This window comes from Rhinopithecus roxellana, chromosome 13 (genome assembly GCF_007565055.1).
Source record: "Rhinopithecus roxellana isolate Shanxi Qingling chromosome 13, ASM756505v1, whole genome shotgun sequence".
In the NCBI taxonomy this organism is placed as follows: Eukaryota; Metazoa; Chordata; class Mammalia; order Primates; family Cercopithecidae; genus Rhinopithecus; species Rhinopithecus roxellana.
This window is the reverse complement of record NC_044561.1, coordinates 67325042-67333739: the sequence shown is the minus strand read 5'-3', so window position 1 is coordinate 67333739 and position 8698 is coordinate 67325042. Positions and strand designations below refer to the sequence as shown.

Sequence of the window (8698 nt, the reverse complement as noted above, 5' to 3'; positions counted from 1 at the left end):
TAAGTTTATCTTCAGCATTTTATCGACTGCATGATAGAGTGCATTTGAATATGATTACATAGTCAGTTAACATTTTTGTGGTTTTAATGATGGCTTATGTAATGATCAAGGTCAATAGAGAAATTTAGAGATTTTATATTATGAATTATGGAAAAAAATTGTGCAGAGAGTGAAAACTCACCCATGCTCAGTATCTGCTTTGAAGCTCTATTCATTTATTGGGCATATCATAGCTTTCAATTAAAAATGGTTGATTGGGTTTACGATTGACTTTTATGAAAAAGTGGGGCATGGCATAAATGATCCTTTTTTTCTCTTCCTGATACATTTATTATTTCTCTTCAGCAGAAAGAAGGATATTCAGGGTGTCACCATCATCTGTAACACTTAAGAAGTGTCCAGGATGTGAGACAGATATTTATTCCTATGAAGGCCCCATGGTGCATTCATGTACGTGGTTGTTTTATTGAATTACAGATAATATTAGGCACTGTAACCTGGAAAGTGGATTGATTTAGGAACCCTCCAGCATTTCTTCTAGTACTCAACAATTTTTTTCTTTAAAGGAGAGATCTGAGGAGTTCTGCTCTGGCATTTTTTGTTCTGTAATTCTCTCACTGATATGGACATTGGCAACCAATGCCAAGACACTTTTTTTTCATGGTTAGAAGATATCTCTCTAAACCACAATCTATAATAGTAAAATGTAGCTTAAACTTCGAGGCCTGGCATTTGTATCCTCCTCCTAATTTCCCACCTTCTTCACAATATACTACGGTAGCTGTTAGGGTCACCGGGACCAAACCATTCCCTTCCCCTCCCACAGGCCTTACAATACAGTCTCTTGCACTCTCCACACAGTTACCCGAGGGCAAAAGACAAACCGCCCCCCTTCGCTGACCCCTCCAGTAACTGTTTGTCCAGACAGTTACAGGATGTGGTTAACATATCTGTTCACCTTGCATAACAAAGCTGGCAAAAAACATATCTGGGATGCGGTCAAGACACCTGTATCCCCAACTTGGCTCCCCCACCCCAACTCAGCCCTTCTGCACACCCAACTCAGCTCCTCCACCCTGGCCCAGTCGTCACCCTATAAAGCCCTGCTGTAGTCTGTAAGCGGGGCTGCATCCTCTGCTTTTGTTGGGAGGCAGCCTGGCAGGCCTGACAATAAATCAGTTTGCCTGAATTTGGGTCTACTGACCTCATTCCTTTCTCGGCTGTCCTTCCAATTATCCCTTACAGTAGCCTAGCGTCTCTTATCTTCCAAGTATTAGGCCCATCATTTTCAGTTTATTCTTGCTGTACTAATTTCTACAAACCAAAAAGATTAAACATATAGTATGCTGAGGACTAAACTCTTGATTTTTTTTATCTTGCCCAAATTCCTATCTAAAGGGTCTGGGGAGTCAGGCCCTACAAATCATAAAATCTTATCAGGGTTTTATTTAACCATATATATCATGATTTACTTTCCAACCTGACTCTGGCATAACATTATAAGACAAAGAAGAAAATAAAAAGATTTTACTCCAAAACATGTTTCTTTGCCATATTTCTTTCTTTTTTTTTTTTTTTTTTTGAAGGAAAATTTGTATTTTAATTATTTTTATGTACAGAAAACTCAACAGTGTACATTTAACCCAGCTTAGTGGCAAGTTCTTTAGCCTTTGCCTTTTCGAGCTTGGCGATACGAGCCACAGACTTGGGACCCAGGACATTGCCGCCCCAGTGACGGCGGATCTCATCGTATCTGTCGTTGTAATTGGTCCTGATAGCTTCCACCAGCTTAGCCAAAGCGCCTTTGTCTTCCGAGTTCACCTGTGTGAAGGCGACAGTGGTGCAGGTCTTCCTGTGGACTAGACGACCCAGTCTGGCCTTCCCCTTGATAATGCAGTAAGGGACCCCCATTTTACGACACAGGGCAGGCAAGAAGACAACCAGCTCGATGGGATCCACGTCGTGTGCAATCACCACCAGCTGAGCTTTCTTGTTCTCCACCAAGGTGGTGACGGTGTTAACTCCTGCTCGAAGGACAGGTGGTCTCTTAGTGGGGACATCCCCTTTGCCAGCAGCTTTCTTCTCGGCCCGGGCCAACAGCCTCTGCTTCTTCTCTTGCTTTGTCTCTGGTCTGTACTTGTGGGCCAGCTTAAGCAGCTGAGTAGCTGTTTGGCGGTCCAGGGCCTGGGTGAACTGGTTAATAGCAGGAGGCACTTTCAGCCGCTTATAGAGGATGGCTCTCTGCCGCTGCAACCTGATATAGCGGGGCCATTTCACAAAGAGGGTGAGGTCTCTTTTGGGCTGGATGTCCTGTCCAATGCCAAAATTCTTAGGTCTTTTCTCAAACAGGGGATTCACCACTTTCTTGGCCTCCTGCTTTTTCACGACAGCAGGGGCCGGAGCCACCTTCTTTCCCTTGGCCTTCTTTCCTTTCAGCATCTTGGGCGGCGGGAGGAGAAAGCTCTTTGCCATATTTCTAAATGATCCTGCAAAGCTGTTCTTTGCGGGGGAATGGGGGGTGGGGTGGGGGGGATTTTGCATCTGTAAAGAATCTTTATTAACATACCTAGATCTTTTTCTTCCAGACCCTCCCAATCCTAAAGAGATTAACTAATATCTGAATTGGAAACATTTGTCTCCTATTGTCTCTAAGGGCAGCCATTATAAGACTTCAAAAGAACTTTGGTCTCCACAATCTTTATCTTAACCTAAACACTCCCTTTCTATCTCTCCCAGGTCATTAGATAAACTCAACCAATTGTCAACCAGAAAATGTTTAAATTCACCTGTAACCTGGAAGTCCCCCCACCCCGCATTGAGTTGTTCCCCCTTTCTGGACCAAAGCAATGTATTTCTTAAATGTATTTGATTGATGTCTCACACTTTTCTAAAATGTATAAAACCAAGCTGTGCCCCAACCACCTTGGGCACATGTTCTCGGGACCCCCTAAGGGCTGTGTCATGGGCAATGGTCGCTCACATTTGGCTCAGAATAAGCCTCTTCAAATATTTTACAGAGTTTGACTCCTTTTGTCAACAATGCCATGGCTCATAACCTCAAGATACTTACAAACAGGAAGAAAAAGTTAAACACAATTGTCATCCATCCCATATACACAGTAATTCTTAAAAATAAAGATAATTTATATTCAAGAGAGAGAAAAGCTTGAATTACTGACTAGTTAATGGCTAATTACTGAAGTAAACATACCTATCAAAATGGTTTTCGGTGAAACAAATGGAAGTAGTAGTTTTTTAAAAATAGCATTGCTAAGAAGAGAAAAATGACAGAATTATAGGGTTTTAAATTTTATCTGAAAAGGTAATATATTAATTCTAAGTGGATTATATAAATTTTAGTATGTATATTTCAATACCAGAAGCAACCATTGAAATTTTATTCAACAATATATGGTCAAAAGCCAATAAGTAAATCAAAATGTAATTTGAAAATATTTAAATAAGCAGAAACAGTATAGAAGAGGGAAAATAGAGAAATGAAAATCAGAAAGGAGAAACAGAAACTGATAATAAAGGGTAAGAACTAAATTCAATTATATCAATGATTATATTAAATATAAATGGTCTCAACTCATCCATTAAAAGAGAGATAGGTAGATTAGACAAAATATAAGATTTAATTAGCTATGGTGTATAACAAATCCACTTTAAACATTATGACGTAAATAGATTAAAAGAAGGGATAAGACTTCTCATTTCAGCTTGGAAACGTAAAGAGCTACAGGAGTAGTCCCGCCTGTCTTACATCTAGATAAAAAACTCACCAGCCTGAAAATCAACAATTTTTCTTGGCCCCATCAGCAAACGGAGGCAAAAGAGTAAAGAGCCACATCCAAATTCAGAGAATCACTATTGAGATCAGCTTACCTGGAACCTATTACCTCCCGCTGGCTAAAACCATAAACTTGTAGCAACATTTAAACGCTAATTTTCATAAATTGCTGAGGCTGAGTGCTGACTAATTTGAGAGTTAGCAACTAATCAGAGTCACAGCCTTAGGTTTTACCACCCTGAACTGCACCAGCTTCTCAAGGTGAAGAGCCAAGATAAATCACCTCTTGTCTTTAACAGAGAGAGGGGAATGGTAACAATTTTGAAATAGACTCAGTGTGCTATCCTCATGAAAGACATACTCTCCAGTAAAGAAGAATTTCCTGGAGATTTATCTCACAGAGGAAGGAAAAAAACGACCCCAGTCCAGCCACTTTGAACTTTCCTTTCTCATCTGAGTGGGATCTTGTAAGAAACAATGTGAAGGTCATAGTCATAGGGATGCAATCCTATGAGAAGACTGATTTAATCATAAGATTATCACCTACTTCCCCTCTTTGATTGTTCATACTATATTAATGAATCTCTTATTTAAGACCAGTGCATTATAGCTGAAAGAGCTGCAGTGTTTAGACTCTCTTTATAAAGGGGTTTTTAGCAAAACCCAAAGAAAACAGCAGAGACAAGATTAAAAAGTTCAAAAATATCCTATAAAAATGCTTGACTAGTACTCTTCAAAACTGCCAAGGTCATCAAAAACAAAGAAAGGCTGAGAAATTGTCACAGACATGAGGAGCCCAAAGAGACTTGACAAACAAATATTATGTGATTTTCTGGGCAGGACATTAAACAGAAGACATTAGGTAAAAACTAAGTAACCTGGTGGTCTTTCACTAGCTGTACAAAGGTAGTTTAGTTTGGGAGAAGGGTTATTATCATTTAAACTATAAACTAAATGTCTCCCAAAGTTAGCTTGGCCCAAGCCCAGGAATAATTAAGGAAGGCAGTTTGGAGTTTAAAGGCAAGATGGAGGTTGGTTAGATCAGATCTTTTTCGCTGTCATAATTTTCTGTTATAATTTTTGCAAAATAGGTTTCACCGTCTCAATTTTTCTGTATATCTAAACGTGTTCTAAAAAATGAAATTTATTCAAAAATTAAAAGGTAAACAATACATCATGCAAACACTAGCAATGACATTAATATGCTTCAGTGACTACATTATTATCAAGAAAAGCAGATATGGTTAATTTTAATCAAATACTCCATATTTGATTAAATATGGAGTGCTCAAGGGCTGGTTAAATATTATTTTGCCGAGTTTGTGAGGCTATTTCCAATAGAAGTTAAAATTTGAATCAGTTTCCGTAAAACAGATGGTCCTTCCTAGTGTGGGTGGGCATCACCTAATCTATTGAGGATCTGAATAAAATAAAAAGGCAGAGGAAAGAAGGATTTGCTGTTTGCCTGACTGATTGGGCTAGAGCTTCACTTTTCTTCTACCTTTGGCTCAGACTATCACAGACCATCAACTCCCCTGGTTCTCTGGTGTTCGGATTCACACTAGGACTATACCACTGAATTTCCTGACTCGCTGGCGTCCCAGGACTTTGTGGGACCTTATAGCCTCTGTAATTATGTGATGCAGTTCTATATAATAAATCACATATAGATGTGTGTGTCTGTGTGTGTGTGTGTCTCTCTACAAAATCTCCTATTGTTTTGGTTTCTCTGGAAATCAATGACTAATAAAATACTGATTAATACACACCAAACAAGAAAAATTACTCAGGATAAAATAGGATGTTTTATAATGACAAAAGGATTCATTTATTAAGGATTAATTCATTCATCTTAAGTTTACAGGCACCTTATAATTGGGGTCCAAAATACACGAAGAAATATTGCTAATATTGAAAGGCTGAAAACTGCCATTATACTTAGACACCTTAATGCACTCCTCTGTAATTGGACGAGTAAGTAGATTTAAAAAAAATCAAATATATAGAACATCTGAACATTATCAGTTATCTTATTTGTCATTTTTATCACAATCTATTGAGAAACAGCAGAATAGAAATTCTCTTCAAGTGTGCTTAGACATTACCAAGGTAGACACTATTGTGTATAACAATCATATCTCATTAATTTAAGGTTAATTAACAGAATTGAAATTATTCAAAGTATGTTCTTTGACCAAAGGGAATAAAATTTAAAAACTGATAAAAAAAAGGATAACTAGAAAATCCTCAAATATTAAGGTACTTTCTTAAAATTACCTTAGAAGAAATTCTAAAGGGAAATTAGAAAATATTTTGACTATAAGGAATATAAAAATACAGCATATCCATATTTGTGAGATATAACTTAGAGAAAAATGTAACATTAAATACATATATATTAGAAAAGAAGAACTCATGTTTATAATTCGTTATCACCCTAAGACACTAACCAATCAGAGCAAAGTTAATATAGAGCAATCAAATAGAAAGAAATAAGAAAATAAAAGCATAAGTAAGTGGGTGAAAATAAAACAATATGGAAATAAGTGAAGTGAATACTGAATCTTTAAAGAAAATTAATAAATTTATAAAGCTTTAATTACATTTTCTAAGGAAAAAAAAAAGGGCGAAGCCAGAAATTATCAACATTATTGATGCCACAGACATTAAATTATAATTAGGAAATTCTACAAACAACATTATTGACATAAATTTAACAAGTTACATGAAGTGACTTAACCATAAATAAAATGCACTCTACCAACATTCACCAAAGACGTATTAGATAAATTAAATAGTCTAACGTAGAATAAAAGCATTGTATTTGCATTTAAAACCACCCTGCAAACAAATAAACAAAGAAACAACCAAAAATGAAACAGATCCGGATGGTTAATTCTATCATTCAAAAAATAAGTATTACTTCTACACAAACTCAATCAGAAAATAAATCATTTTTGACCGTTTTCCAGTTTCTTTATAAGACCTATATTACGCTTGAAACAAAACCAGACACAGACATTACAAAAATCAATCAATAAAAAAACTCGACAGAATAATATACTTCATAAACATAGCTGAAACAATTCTAAAAATTAGTGAATTGAGCAATGACTGTCAATAGATGCAGAAAGAACTCTTGATAATTTCAACATCAGGTCATAATTAAAAAAAAATACTCTCACCAAATTATGAATATTAAAAGCATCTTTCCTCATTCTAATAAGGACATCTACAAAAAACTACAGTTAACATCTTGCTTCATTGTGAAATACTCACAGTTTTCTCCCATATTTACTTCCTAGGGCAACCTTAGCAAACCATCAAAAACTGAACGACATAAAAGAAAAGAAATTTGTTTTCTCACAGTTCTGAAAGTTAGAAGTCCAAAATCAAAATGGCAGAAGGAGCTATCTCCTCTGATGGACCTCAGGAATAATTATTTCTTGTCTCTTTCCATGTTTGTTGACCCTCTGCATTGCTTTGCTTGTGGCAGCTTAACTCCAGCCTCCACCTCCATCTTCATATGGCTCTCTTCTCCCTGTTTGTCTGTTTCTAAATCTCTCTTCTTATACAGACACCAGTCACTGGATTTATTACCCATCTGAAGCCATTATGACATGTTAAATTCCATTTGCACAAACCCTATTTCCAATTAAAGTCAGAGTCATAGGTACTCAGGGTTAGGGTTTCAAAATACATTTTTGAGCAGCAAAATTTAATTCACAACATCCCCTATGACCCTAAACTAGGCAGGTTTATATGATCTCATGCATCCTATTCAATATTGTACTGGAAGTCCTAGCAAGTACAGTAATAAACTGATATAATTAAATATATTGACAGTACTTGATATTGAAAGTAAATGACAGCTTACCTTATACTTTTTAAAATGAACATGGTAAGTGTATTAACCAGGGTTCTCCAAAGAATTAGAACCAATAGGATATGATGATTGTATATATAATCTCTTCTCTCTCTATTATATATTACATATTAATATATAATGTATGCAGTTATATATTCATTAATATTATATATTATATATCTTATAATCTCATAATATATGTATTATATATTATTATGAGGTTATAAGATTATATATTAAGATGTTATATATAATATGTAGAAAGAGATAGATCTAGATCTACAAAAAGTTGATATAGGTCTATATGTATTTTATATACAGATGTATATACAAAGATAGATATATATCTATAGAGAGGTAGCTATAGGTCTATATAAAGTTGCTATAGATATATATATATAGAGAGAGATCTATATATAGAGAGAAAGAAAGATAGAGAGAGAGAGTTTGAGAAACTGAGTCATGTGGTTATGTGGTTGTGGGGTATTGCAATTTCAGAATTTGCAGAGCAGGCTGGAAGCTGGAAATTCTGGAAATAGTTGATATTTTGATATTGCAGTCTTGAGTCTAAAGGCAATTTGAAGAAAGATTTATTTCCTCTTTGGGAGATCTCAATCTTTTCTTGTAAGGCCTTCAACTGATTATAAGAGACCCACTCATATTATGGAGGATAATCTGCTTTACTAAAAGTCTATTTGTGTAAATGTTAAGTACATCTAAGAAATACCTTCATTAGCAACAGCTACGCTGGTGATGACCAGTAACTGGGTCTCATACCTTAGCATAGGCGACACACAAAATTAACCATCAAACTGAAGAATACTTTGAAACATTTTTATTTGAATTTTAGATTCTATATTTTTGATGTATATATAGTTGGATTTGGCTCCATAGATAGTTAAGTGTGGACATGGAATGAAACAGCATTGAAATAAGCCTGTGATCAAATAGTATATTTGTTCTTAGATCAAAGTAAAATATATATTTGATGTTGGGGTTTAACTGAAATGAATAGCTCTTAGCTACAGCTCATGAAC

General features: G+C 35.8%; 1 pseudogene across 1 annotated transcript; it reads right to left on the bottom strand.

The window, feature by feature from the left end:
• Positions 1 to 1576: 1576 nt before the first annotated feature.
• Positions 1577 to 2461, bottom strand: LOC104662991 (annotated as a pseudogene). Its single transcript, XR_748072.2, has one exon. The product of XR_748072.2 is annotated as a 60S ribosomal protein L7a pseudogene (transcript).
• Positions 2462 to 8698: the final 6237 nt, after the last annotated feature.